The sequence below is a fragment of the Erpetoichthys calabaricus genome, chromosome 13 (assembly GCF_900747795.2).
Source record: "Erpetoichthys calabaricus chromosome 13, fErpCal1.3, whole genome shotgun sequence".
In the NCBI taxonomy this organism is placed as follows: Eukaryota; Metazoa; Chordata; class Cladistia; order Polypteriformes; family Polypteridae; genus Erpetoichthys; species Erpetoichthys calabaricus.
This window is the reverse complement of record NC_041406.2, coordinates 75,520,694-75,535,878: the sequence shown is the minus strand read 5'-3', so window position 1 is coordinate 75,535,878 and position 15,185 is coordinate 75,520,694. Positions and strand designations below refer to the sequence as shown.

The 15,185-nt window shown below is 36.6% G+C and overlaps 1 protein-coding gene across 10 annotated transcripts in view; it reads right to left on the bottom strand.

The window, feature by feature from the left end:
• adam22 (ADAM metallopeptidase domain 22) overlaps window positions 1–15,185 on the bottom strand; it is a 442,867-nt gene that overhangs the window by 16,808 nt on the left and 410,874 nt on the right. The gene's annotated exons all lie outside the window — the stretch shown is intronic.

Below are 15,185 nucleotides of genomic sequence, written 5' to 3'. Positions count from 1 at the left end.
AGAGATGGCGTGGGAGGACTGGTCATTGGAAGAAGGTGGCAGTGGGAAGGGAAATCTCTCTATTATAAAAAAAAAATCTTGGCAGGGAGACGAGACGTGACGTTCTCAGAAGACAGTTTGACGTCCCGTGAGAGACACTTTAACGTCACACGAGACAAGGCAGTGAGACAGAAGGACAGCTGCTGTACAGGCTTTTAAATGATCGACACGCAACGCGACAAGCAGAACACGTACCTCTGCTGCAGCAGCACAAAGCCAGTAGCTGATCTGTCTGCTTGCCCTTAGCATGCATTCAGCTCCCCCCCCTTCACAACGCGAGCGGGAGAGACACAAAGTGGCAGGAGCGTAGTGCGCCTCCAGGGGGGGTTGAGCGAAGCGACTGAGACCTGAACATCTCGGAGAGACACGCAAGACTAGACATTACAACCTTAGGAAGCAAAACCCATGAGACAATGACTTTTGCACATCATGCCCTACTTACAAAGAATTTAAAACAAGTTCACGGACATCTAACCTAGCAGTTGTTGGAATGCTTTTGGCAGACACACTTGTGTTCTCAGCTCTTAAAACAACGATAAGCAGAACACGTAGCTCGCCCGCAGCAGCTGCAGCAAGCCAGCAGATGATCCGAGCGCATCTCTTTAGCGTGCGTTCAGCAAACCCCCCGCCCCCATGCCCTTCACAACACTACTGGCAGAGACACGAGATGGCAAAAGGACAGCTGCTATACAGGCTTTTAAATGATCGACGCAAAGCGCGACAAGCAGAACACGCAGCTCGCCAGCAGCAGCAGCAAGACAGCAGTTGAACTGACTGCATCTCTTTAGCATGTGTTCAGCACACCCCAACCCACCTTCATAATGCGAGCAGCGTTATACGTCCTGCGAGAGATTTAACCACGCCCGGGGCAGGAAATGAAGGACAAATATTGTTTTTACAAAAGTTTTAAAGTAAAAGTGAAAATAATGCATATGTAACAATTCCCATGAAAATAACAATCTCTTTAAATTATTTATCCGGTAAACCAAACCTGGGGGTGGGCGAGCGAAGCGAGCAGGGGGCGGTGCCCCCTAGTCTGTTAAAAAATTGGTTTTAGGGCATTAGGTGTGTCCATATACTCTTCTAGCACCAGAGCCCTGGATTGCTTAAGTCTTGTAATTATATGCAGTTCATTCCAGACATCCTTCATGTTATAATAATAAGAAGCAATTAAAAACGGTGAATGCAGCAGTTTAAGACTAAAATAAGCAACTAACGGTAAGAAATGTTAAGAAGCAAGACAACTGTAAGGAAGCAGAAAAATGTCAGTTAAACAATAAGTACTTTATCAGCAATAATTAGCTGCTCATTGAGCAGCTGGGTTGGAACAAAAACCTGTGGTCCCAATGGCCCTCCAGGACTGGCGTTTCTCACCAATGGTTTAGAGTAAGTGACAAAATAAAAAAAACAATTGTCTTCATCACTAATAGTGACTTTCATAGTTATACTTGTCCCCTGCACTTTATGACATGTTATCTTACTTGGCAGTATCAATGCTAAATGTTACGCTTCAGCTTTTTCTGCTAAGAACAAACAGATATTAGCACAGAGCTCACAGGTATTAAGCTACTATCACAAATCCACATTACATTTAAAAATTCTCACAAAGGTCAAGATGTTGATGGTCAGTAACACACAGTTCATTAGAGAGCTTTACTGGAACATCTTTGATGCTATGGCATTCATGGCAGGGGATCTTTATCAGACAGAGAGAGTAAATGTGCAAATGGGTGTAGAATAGAAAAATGGCAGTTTTTATTGATTTGCTCAAGGAAACGTCTCGGAACATGTGTCTGTGTAAACAAAAAATAACAAGGAAAAAGTACAAAATGAAGTACAAGACAAGAAAATGTCTTAATAATCAGTCACTTAAATCCTTGGGCATAATCAGAGGGATTAGGATTCACATAGTACCATCATCAAAGAACCATGAAAGTCATAGTGCATTATAAAATATAATGTAATGCTGTTTTTCGTAAAATGTTGATTAATACAGCTTGACAATATATCAAATTCTATATGCATAATTTGTAAATCGATGTGCAATTCACCCCCTTAGCATTGCATTTTTTCTCAAAAAAACATATAAAAAGCACTGCATTTTTTTACTTGAAAAATAACATTTTTATTAATTCTCATCTTTCTTCTGTAAAATGTACAAAACAGTAAAAGTACAAAGTCACAAGTGTAAAAAGTATAATGATACAAATAATAATAATGAATAAAAATAATAATAATATGAAATTAATAACAATAATGATGATGCTAATACCATATATAGTGTCAAAATATGTATTTTGTGTGATATACAGTATCTTCGAATGGGAAAACTGCTAAGGTGTACAGTCATTTACCCGACACTGTTCAGCATAACGGTTTGTCTCAACAACAATTCTTTCGATCACGTCATCATCAAGAAAAAACTTCAAGTAAGTAAGTGGGTCTTGGCTGTCAACGTTCATTTTTATTACTCACTGTTAAGAACGTGCAACACTGGGGCTGCTGAAAACTTTTCTTATGAAACACCATTATGAGGCTAGGAGAAAATGTGTCTACACCATTGCTCAGGTGACGCTCGGGCCTAACGCTTACATAAGACACGCCTATACTGTTGTCCGGGTAATGCTCGGGTCTGACACGAGAGATGCGTGTATACAGTTGTCTGAGTGACTGACAGGTGTAACGTTTTTAACACTGTTTTCACAGCCCAAGTGATGCTCGGTTCTAACTCTAAAGAGATTAATACTATAAAACATTTGAACAAATTCCAAGCAACCATTAAGCAAATATTAAAGTGAAAAAATGACATTGCTTTTGAGATTCAGATATATGTGCTTTGTTGAACCTGAGCTTTAAACTTGTGAAAATAATAAATAATTTAATGAGTCTGTCATTGACAAACAAACAGCATTAAAATACCTGTGCATGGAATAAGCAGCTAAGAAACCTGCCTTTTGCAAGTTTGTCTACGACTCTTTTACTGGCTATAGCTTTCATTGATAGGTCAGTCAACTAGGTCATGGTGAGTTTGACCAACCTTGGGTGTAAGAGTAATCCTGAATGGGGTAATAATAATAATTCATTACATTTATATAGCGCTTTTCTCAGTACTCAAAGCGCTATCCACACAGGGAGGAACCAGGAAACGAACCCACAATCTTCCACAGTCCCCTTACTGCAAAGCAGCAGCACTACCACTGCGCCACCTGTGAGGACAAACTAGTCCATCACATAGTCATGCACATACCTATCCTCATTCAAGGGGTGTAAAAAGAAAACAAATTACTTGATTAATTTGATTTTAAAAAATCCAAATTAAAATTTGCTTCCTTGATTAGTCATGAAGTGATGGAAGACAACAAATTATGGATGAGGATCTCAACAAAAAGTGTCAGAATGTGTTAGTAGTGAGCATCTCTCTTAAAAGAAAATCCAGCTGTCACCCAACACTGTAACACTAAATTAGTGTGCCAGCACAGCACAGCAGCTGCACTGCAGAACCTAAACAGACAAAATCTACTGTATGTTTCCCTCAAGCCAGTGCAGACAGTGTATATTTGTGGTGTATTAATTAACTTACTGCTTTGTCAGATTACTATATCGGTTTTGGTTATCTGTCAGTTCCAGATATTTTGTTGTTGTCTGTGCTTCATTCTTTTAGTTTAAAATGGTTCAATAAAGTAATTTAGAACTCTTTAAAAGTACCTATAAATACATTGTAGCATAATGATAAGGAGAAAAATACTTGCTGTTGGTGGTTCTCAAACTTCTTACATAAAAAAGCAAAACAATAACTGACTGACAAAAAAGGTATCCTTACTAGATGACCAGACTGCCACAACAAGCTTGTCTTAATCTGGGGAAGCAACGTCACTGCTTTGAGGTCCTTCTAGATCACAGGAGTAAAACTCCAGGCCTGGAGGGCCGCAGTGGCTGCAGGTTTTCATTCTAACCTTTTTCATAATAAGTGACCAGTTTTCACTGCTAATTAACTTCTTTTCCTGTTTTAAGGATTCAGTCCCCTGAATTGATTCTTTTCTTCATTAAATGACAGCCAAACAGAGATTAGACGTGAAACGAGCCAACAGATTATCAATTAAACTGGGGATTCAAACTCCAACCAATTTCACTCCAACCAGTTTCTTAATGAGATGCTGATTCTTGTTGTTAATTGAATCTGTTATTTAATTCCATGACTTGTTGCTGCTCTCATTCTGCCACAGCAGACATTTCCAAAACTGTTGATCGTCTGTTTTACTAAGACCTCCACCCTTCTTTATTTTCAGCTATTGTGTGATGGGCACAGGTTAGCTGGTCATGTGGCTGCTTGTTTTGTGTCTCATTATTGTTTGGCTGCTAATTAAGGACAAAGAAACAAGGGGTCAGAGTCACGTCAATTAAAACAAAGGCAAAAGAAGTTAATTAACAGCAGAAACTGATCACTAATTAAGGAGATGGTTAGAATGAAAACCTGCACCCACTTCGGCCCTCCATGACTGGAGTTCGACACCCCTGTTCTAGATGATGAGTTTTTAACTTTTATAAAGTAAAAATAATATCTCACGACTTTATTTTACTCATATTAATTGGACCCTCCATCTCAGTGTATGGGTCATTAATCAAAGCACTATTTGATAGTTGGAGAAGTGAATTAGAGAGACATATAAATAAATTGTTTTGTTCAAGAGCTTCTATTTCAGGGATACTTACAATATATCCAAACCTTCAGCAAGCCACTGTTATTATCCTTAAAAACAGGAGAACAAGATATTTAAACACAACTATTTGCTCCATAATTATCCTAGGGAAGTCAGGCACTCTTTTTCAATAAACAACCATCAACTTATATTTCGAAGTGCTGATTCTCTTTCCAATGCATTATACGAGATTGCTGCTCACTTCAGTGCATGCATCAGGTCAGTCATAAGAGGCCAAAAGTGCAAAATCGTTCACAAATATTAGAGGTGCCTTGCCTAGGATGTGCCTTTGTCTCCTGTCTGTAAGAATAAACACAAGGGAGGCTAAGGCATACATTTACAGGAGCGCTGCTACTAACAGGTTTACAGGGTCAATAATGTCACAAGTATTACACATACAGTACAAGTCAATGGCATGCAACAGCTGTGAGGGGATCCTGTTTTCACACAACCATTTGCATAATCATAACCTACCCCATAATACACAGTGAAAAGCCTTCTACGAGTCAATACAATAAGGGTCATTCCACGTCAAATCAACCAATGGCCCATACAATTTGGACTCAACAAAATTTGGAAAAATTACCAGGTGTTACCCATGTTAGTCAGGAGACACCCTGTAGAATTTCTTTGATGTAAAATCAATATACAGCCAGTTTACCAAGGGTTGGGGATTTTATCCGTCCTTTTTCATGAAATTTCACAAGTCAAGCTCAAGAACTAGACCACCGAGCAGGATTACACTTTGCACGCTGGTACATTAATTGGCATAGTATGTGATGAAATTAAAACATTTGGTCCAGATGACCCTGCATAGTTAAAGCAGCCCCTTGAAATGGATTAAAATTTATTTTGAGTTTTTGGCTTAGCAATGTTTAGGCCTCAGAAACATATATTTGTAACCAGCACAGACTTTTGATTTTATTTCTTATTCAGATATACTATATAGGCTTTCTGAAAAAGCAATAAACAGAAAAGTAACTGTATCAGGTTTTGAACAGCAGACCTCTCAAATCCAAAAAATCACCCTAGCAGCATGTGGGAATGGAAGATAACTTTAAAAATATTTTTCATTTATTCTACATTGTCCCTTCTTTCTCAGAACACAAACCTTACTTTTCTTATGCAAATCTTTCATGCTTATTTTCCATCCTAAACATCATCTGAATGCGCTGTGTGTCAATAATGGTAATCATTGAGATTTCAATCAGTAAGTTTTCAAAAACGTTGTATCAAATAATGATGTCCTATCTTCTGTTGCTGAACAGAGAATGTGATTCTCCATGGCCAGAAGAGTACCTGGTACTCGAGAATATCACTCTTACATCCCTACAGACGATGACAAACTCAAAGTCTGCCGGGTGTCTGGTAAAGACAGACAATTGACTGTCCAAATATTCATCTCCAAAGCAGCAGCTGAGATCCTGCCCTCTCACGATCACACTCCTGATGGATCAGATGTGTCCTTCACATTAGACCAGTATTCTATTGGAGGCTATGTTGGATGGATGTATGATGAAAAATGTTGGATTGGTGTGATTTGTGACAAGAGTGAAGCGGAATTAGACATCCTTATATCTTTCATGTATCCACACTATCCTATCACACTATCATGCCACCTACAGACAATATTTGTTGGGTGCCATTACAGTGTGTCATTGCACTGCCTAGTGCACCTGGGAGGCAGTGCCATCTTGATCTCAAAGATAAAGATGCCCTGCACTTCGATTGAAACAGAAATGAAATGGGACACATTCCTGCTGCTGCCATACCAAGATGTTAACATTTCACTATACTGTAACTAGTGTTGTATTTAATGATAAATCAAAAAAGCTGTTGTTTATGTGTTGTACTTAATGTGCTTTTGGTGTTTTTTTTTTCCTTTAATCCTATACCTAAGTTAGTGATGAAGAATTTGATGATTATCATTACTGTTAAATGGTGAATTTAACTCATGTTTAGAATGATAAATAAAAATGAAAGATTCACATAAGAAAAGTAAGACCATGTAGGATACAGAAAAAATAATTTCAAAAATGTCTGGACATTCCCACAGTGCATTAAGCTGCTCTGAAAATTAAACCCAAAATTATTTTTTCACATTAGAGAGGGCTGCTGGTCAAATCCTGATGCAGCTTCTTGTTTGTTTATAACCTTTTGAAAAGATCTGTGTAGGTACTAATCATGGAAACCATTTCAGCAGGCTGTATCAGTTAGAGTAGTGTTTCCCAAACTCGGTCCTAGGACCTCTAGGCCAAATTTACAATTAGTGATAATAATTGATCTCATTTATTTAGATGGTCTTTTTCCCTTCTCTTATTCTGCGTTTAGAAAAGCACAGCAGTATGTTTTTTACATTATTAAGACATTTTGAAATACTTCTACTTTTGCTTTAAACACTTACTTTTGTTGTTGTCCTATTGTTTTGTTATTTATTTGTGCAGTTTGAACCCTTCATTGTATCCTAATAATAATAATTAAAATAAACAGAAGTGACAGCCAGGTAAACAACACTGAATAATGAAAGCCTGCAATAACATTAGTGTCAGACCCACTAATTATTAGGTAATAAATTAAACAATCAGAACACCTGGAAAAGCAGAATGAAAATCAGGCTGAAAATTGTTAAAAAGTTAAAAAAAAAAAAACATCCCCTTATAAGTGCTTAGTACATTTTAATAAAAATTTACCAAACTTTGTTTTGTTATTTCTCCATTGCCTCCAAAACACAGAAACTGGGAAATAACAGCTCACTTAATTGGGCTAGGAATCCAATTAAAAACAGAACTTGGTGGGAACAAACACCTGTAGCCACAGTGGGTCCCCAGGACTGAGTTTGGGAAACACTGAGTTAGAAGTTTGCTTTCTGAAAGCCAAATCACTTGCAAAGCCAAAGACTCAATATTTTTTGTTTCCATTTTGAAGGTCCACCATGTGGTGTCATCTGGACCAAACATTTGACCTATAAAGGGACCAGTATGCAAAATTTGGGCCTGCTAGGTGGTTTAATTCTTGAGATGAGGTCGTGCCGTGTCATATTTGATACCCCTCTCCCCTCACAAAACTGGCTGTGTCTTGTGAAGTATTGACCTTACATAGAAACAATTTTACAGGGTGTTTCCTGGATAACATGGGTATGACCTGGTATTTTTTCAGAATTTTTTGAGATTGAAGTGTGTGAGATTTCTGGAAAATGGGTTGACTTGACAAGGAATGACCCAAATGTATACAAAGAACTGACCAACTACTAGAGACACATGACACTTGTTCCATTACCAAGAAGGAGTCTGTATAAATCCTCCTGAATATGACGTTCATCAAGTGACCTCTTTTTCAGTATTCCAGTGTAAACATTTCTAGGACGATTGATGATTGTTCTGTTCAATGTTTTGTTTAAGCTTCTCATGAGACATGGAAGAGGCATGTTACGACAGCTCAGCAGCATTTCTTGGGGGATTTTGCACTCTTCCAAAGAATTTCCACTCTAGTGTTTCTAAACCACTGCAGTGACTTTAACCATAAAACCCTTCCACTTGATTTTTTCAGCATGGCTGTCTGATTCAGAAGTTTTTCTTTCACCTTTCAAAATATTTCCAGTCAAGGTATGAGCAAATCCTAGGTACTAAGAATGGGCAATGTGGTAAGTTGATTAATTATTTTCGGGTTTTCTTATGACACAATCAGAATATTTCCAATCATGAATATGAAACATGCTTTTTATGACTCTGGAGTAACAAATCAATTAATGAACATAACATCAAAATCATGCAACATGTATTTAAGTTTTTGGGAAGGAGGTATGCTCATGTAAAATGGAAATAAAATGTAGATAGAATCAGGTGGAAGAATTATTTTTTTCCCCTACAGAATATGGCAAAATTGACCATAGCAGCCACTATGTCTGTGATGCCGACACAGCAAGTGATACATGCACAAAGACTGTTTTGAATGGTGGATTAGAAGTTAACAATAGACCAGGATAGTTTTAGCAATACTGATAGTTTTCCATTAGAATTTTTACCGGCATTAGCTCAAACAAAATAGCAGTTTGTCTCTGTCAGTGAACTAATTCCAAATACAGCACTGCACTTCGCCATCTCCTCATTGTGTGCCTAATTAAAATCTTTTGCAAGATATTGTAACTCAGCACTAATTGTTCAAATGTTCTTTAGCTTCCTGTGCTTCATCAAGGAGAATTTATAGAAACACAATATTATATTCATTTTGTGCATCACATAAAATGTAAATTGTATTATTGCTATTAAGTATCCATGTATTGTACATTATGCTACTTCTTTCCCTCCTCCTTTCTTTGTAATCAGACAAGAAAGCATGAATTCATCATATCTATCTATCTATCTATCTATCTATCTATCTATCTATCTATCTATCTATCTATCTATCTATCTATCTATCTATCTATCTATCTATCTATCTATCTATCTATCTATCTATCTATCTATCTATCTATCTATCTATCTATCTATTGTGTCTTAAGCAAGTTGTTGACATTTCATTTGTAATACAGGAGCTCTGGCTATGTCCTGTTAGTCCAACTGTGTGCAGCCTATGTTTTGCCAGGCGTTAAAAAGCTATATTAACAGTATAAAAAAAATTAAATATTTAAAAAGATGGCCTTCAGCAGGAAAACTAGCATGAAATCTGTGTCAATTTAATCAAAGTATATTACATTATAGTAAAACCTCTAAGCAAATGTTTATAAAACACTTCATATGAGTATTAAATCTCTGGTGGACATATTGAAATAAGTTGTATCAGTATTTATTCAATGCATATTTTAGAATCACTGTTAAGGTGATTGATGGGACGAGATACTAACTAGCAATGATTAACTTTGTAACATACATTCACACCATCATTCAATAGTGCTGTAAAATTTAGAGTCTGCCACGAAGAACCCTTTGACATGTTTCTGGCATTGAGGTGAAGTTATATTAGAATGAATATGTCAGCAACACAGAACATTAATCTTTAGAGAAGTCACCGCCATTTCATATTATGTCAAAGAGCTGATTGTCATGAATAAAAGTTTTAGACCAAGCTAAGCAATAACCTGCCAATACCATTGAAGAAACTTGCAATGAAATACTCAGCAGTATTGTTGTTTTTTTTTCATTATACAAGACAAGAAACACCAGTCCCATGTTAAACGTAAAGTGCATTTATGTATGTAATAAGAATGGGGTTTCTCAAAATGCAGACAATTAAGTCATCCTAGTTAAAAGCCAGTAGAACAAAGACCACCTTCACTAAATGTCTTTCTTTCTCTTGTGGATAAATATCAAGCACAAATATTATTGTAACTGTGAAAACATTTCAACAAGTAGGGCTTTGTGATCACCCGGATTTTCCTCAAAACCATTTTTTTCACAATTTGAAATCCAAAACCAGATGCATTTCTGCTATCTTATATGTGACCCTTGCCCTATTTAAGTTTCTTGTTAATCTATATAGGACGGAGGGATGAATTTCTTTTCTGTCATGAAAGAAAACAATTCTTTAATAAAACTATTAACATTTTTGACTTAGACTTGATGGGCGGCACGGTGGCACAGTGGGTAGCGCTACTGCCTCGCAGTTGAGAGACCTGGTGACCTGGGTTCACTTCCCGGGTCCTTTCTGCGTGGAGTTTGCATGTTCTCCCCGTGTCTGTTGGGGTTTCCTCCGGGTGCTCCGGTTTCCTCCCACAGTCCAAAGACATGCAGGTTAGGTGGATTGGCAATTCTAAATTGGCCCTTGTGTGTGCTTGGTGTGTGGGTGTGTTTGTGTGTGTCCTGCGGTGGGTTGGCACCCTGCCCAGGATTGGTTCCTGCATTGCACCCTGTGCTGGCTGTGATTGGCTCCAGCAGACCCCTGTGACCCTGTGTTCGGATTTAGCGGGTTGGAAAATGGATGGACTTAGACTTGGTTGTTTTACAGCAAGAGTTCCCAAACTTTTTTCAGCCGCAGACCCCTTTACCAAAAACTTTTAAAACCGTCGACCCCCTAGTCATTTACTTTACTTACTCAAATTAATAAATTTGTACAGTACTCAATATTAAATATTTCACTAGATTTCAAACTTTTCATTTTAATCACTTATAATTAATGATTGATAAAGATAAAAGGACTAATGAATATGGCATTATCGTGTGCAACATTTAATATCGAAACCTGCACTAACGAAAATTAAAGCAAAAAAATACGAGCAGAGTTTTTTTACGTTTTTGACATTTATGAAATAAATATGTAAATTCAAAATATGTACAAATACTGTATTGAAATCACTATATTAAATATAAAAATGAAGTGACTTGCAACGTTTTTTCATGTCCGCACTTGCTTTGATACATTCGATAAGACAATGCTCAGACATGTTTGTGCTAAATGTATTTTCATGCATTCTTACGTGCGACTCTTTTAATGAAACATTTTACCTTTTCGCTCGCAAGTTTGGTATGTAATGTGTTTTTATCAGAAAAGTGTTTTTTTTTAATTATTTTACTTCTTAATTAGGTACCTATTGGAATCATAGATATTTTGAAGTAACAAACACAAACAAATAAGCAGTAGTAAAGGGGTCTATTTTTTCTGTCATCGACCCCCAAATTTTTTTATTGAAACTATCGACCTCTAGAAAGTTCAAATCGACCCCAGGGGGTCGATATCGACCACTTTGGGAAGTCTTGTTTTACAGTAACTATGAAAGTCTCAAGTCCAGGTGTTTTCATGCAGCATAGGGCTGGAAAACACAACTAAACTAAACACAAATCTGAAAGCTCACCAAGACCTGGACAGTTTCAATGACAAACTCGCATGTTGCAAAAACAAAATCCCTGCAGCAGGTACCTGGCGTAGTCAAAAAAATTACCTTGAATAAGACACAATCAATTTCCTCCTGTGCTTTAAATTAACTAAATTAAGTATTCAATGGATAATAGTGAGACACCTTTATACACAAGTCTAAAATATATTAAATGGTTATGAATCTGAACTAATTGACCAGTGAATGTATTGGCATATGCAATTTTAGATAACAATATCGCAGGAAGCAGGAATGTGGATATTTTGAGTTATTTCCTCAGTTTGACACTAGTTATCTTTCCCAAGCTGAAAAGAGAGAGAAAATGATTACAGCTGCCCAGTATGAAGACCACTGTGGCTGTGGAGCATCATGCTTACTGAGTCTGTCTCTCAGGTAGAGATGAGGCAAAAGTGCATTTAAGAGAGAGGAAAAATGGAATTACTTCATCACACAAGTGGTCACTGTAAACAACCGTCCAAGTCATGCATGAAAACAGCATAAAAGTTTTGAAAACAAAATTGGAAAATATAGGTAATAGGGCAGTCTTGTCTGTGAGCACCTGATAGAATGAATGGCCTTCCCCTATTTGTAACATTTTTTTATACTTTCACACATGTCAAACAACTTGAACTAAGGAAAAATCACTATAATAAAGGAAAAAAGTAGTGGATGTTCATCATTATGGACCAGACTATAACTGCAATTACAGATTCAGTCTCAGTAAATCCACTGTTAGGTTAATAGTATATAAGTGTTGGGCAATGGCAACCTTGCTGAGTAGTGGACATCCTCCTCAAATTCCAGCCAAAGCCATAGAGAGAAGTCATTGTAAATTAACTTTCAGAGATCAAAAAGCCTCCTTAGCTGCCTCCAGGGTAGTGATGCATAGGTCAGCAATTAGTAGAACCCTAAAAAGAACTATAATCTATATAAGGGTAATCAGCAAAAAGCCTCTTTTGTGAAAAAAAAAATAAAAATGTCTATCTGGGATATGCCTAAAGAGTTCTGATAGTCTATTCTCTGGACAGATGAACTCCAAATTGATCTAATACCAGAGTCTCTCAGTGGTGTCAGGCTGCTCATGGACAGAGTAAGAAAAACAGCACCATAAAAGGATGCTGTCAACACCCTGAGGTTTTGTTAATGGTAGGTAGTGTGGCATTTTGAGAAAATGGAAATTCCTAGGAAGAGTGTTGGGCCATCATTTTGAAAAGTCAAACTTGTCGCAAAGCGGATGTTTCAACTAGACAGTGATCCTAAACCAGTGGTCTCCAACCTTTTTTCCCCTGAGAGCTACTTTTACAAAATGAAAATGGCCGAGAGCTACTCATGTTTTCTAACGTTTATTCTCATACCTTATTTCATCCCAAACAAACTGAATAAGCTTGTTTTGCCTGAACATTTACAAAATGTTGGTGTCCACAACTCACATTTTGCATTAAAACATCACAAAAAATATTTATTTCACCTGCAAGTGCATTTTGTATGTCCTGTATGTATTTTCTAGTGTATCTCACACTATTGAATTAAAACATGAATGCTGCCAAAACAAAACAATGCAATTACAAATACACAGATATTACTTATTAATTTGTCATTTTGTTATATGTCACTGTTTCACTTTATTCACATGTCCAGTTGCATGTGTGATGTGTTTTTTAGTTAGTCAGATGACTGGCACTGCATGGAGTCAACAAGAGAGGTGTATGGTGGAGTGGAGCCACTTAGGTTCACTCTTATGGAGTCATTTAAATGTTCATCTGCCAGTCTTGTTCTGAACTTTGATTTCATGACATTCATGTCAGAAAAGGCAGACTCACAGAGATATGTAGACCCAAACAAAGCAGACATTTTCAGAGCTGCTTGGTGAAGATTCTTATAGTTATCTGGCTCTACTAAGCTCCAGAAATGCTGAGAATGCTGTTGAGACTTTAACTGCACATTATTTTGAAGGTTTACTAATATATAATATATAAAATCCAATGTCTGTCTGTCTGCTTTTCACGAGAGAACTACTTAATGGATTTAGATCAGATTTTTTTCTATAATTTGCTTGAACATTCCGGTTGATTTTGCGACTTCTCTTATTTCGCTATGTATAATATTTCGCTTGCGGTACCGAGTTATTTGTGCGAATCCGAGAAAAAGGTAGCAGGCTGAGAGGGAGTGTTCCTTAACTCTGCTTAGCTAGCAAAAGAGAGAACAATTGAATTCAACTTTGTTTGATATTTAAAATAAAGTTACTTAAGTCTTGATGAGTTTGAGTCCGGATATTTTCTTAAGTGTATGCCACATTGAAAAGATAGATTGCAATTCAGATTTTGGATCATGATATGATTTTTTGGAAAGATCGCCGACCCCTAATTTGACTAATCAAGTTTTCAAATTTATGTAGTATTCATTAACCCTTTGGCGAGCTACTTGGAAAGGGGTTGCGAGCTACGTGTTGGAGACCCCTGTCCTAAACATTTCAAGTCTAGGAAGAAGAGCGGTCAAGCAAAATTCCTGGCCTGAATCCAATTGAAATGCTGTAGCAATACATGAACAGGGCTGTTCATGTCAGAGTTTTTTTAAAGAGGAGCTGGGAAAAATCCCTCCAGCCAAATGTCAGAGACTGATAATTAGTTATAGTTAATGTGACTAAAGGAGGTGACACAAATTAATAATGAAAATGATTAATTTATATTTGTAGACGAGAATATCTGGTGATTTGTTAAACCACATTGTTTTATAATCTGAATTCATACCACTTATTATGTAGGAAATCTCTATAATATCTAAAATCATGATCACCTTGCAACAAAACTTCTGGCATGAGTATAGATCTTAGAAGTTATACTGAGTATAAATGGCACAAAAATCAACAGTAAGAATCAGAAATGGCAGCTTTTGCTTAGTCTCTTCTATTACTATGATATCCTGCCATGACTAAATTGTGGAGAAGATACACTCTTACTGGAATATGATGTCCTAATAGAATGAATTATTCCAACAATGTTGACAATATCTTTATAAGAACATAAGACTGACCCACCAGTACCTTGCTTTTCTTGTCTTAATCTAAAATTTAAATATTCATTTCGATGAGAAACTTGAATACACAAATATACTACAGATTTAACTGATTTGTATTATTTGTTTGATAAAGTTAATTTTATCAACAGGTTTGACCAAAACTGATATATTATTTCAAATCACTATATATATATATATATATATATATTCTCTTCCATATATATATTTACGCACACCAAAACATTATTACATGAAAAATGCTGTTATTGTTGTTACACAAGAGATGTTAGTATTATTATGGATCTTGAACGAGTATTGTGTAACCACTGGACAAATGTAAGACTATTTTTACTTTGAAAAAACTCAGTAAAATGTTAATATATTTGAAGTTAGTATTCTCATTACTGCTTAGCTGCATATGTTTACATTGTTAGTATTCTGGAATTTTTATGGTAGAAAACAAAGAGAAGTTTTAAAGGCACATGCATGTAACTTTTTCCAAAAAGGTAATAAAAGGGGAAGCACTTTAACATTTGGCAGACATGAAGCTCAGCAAAATCCTAGCAGTACAGAGATGAAAGAGCCCAGCACCTTGTATGATTATACAAGACAGGAGGTCCATTTATATT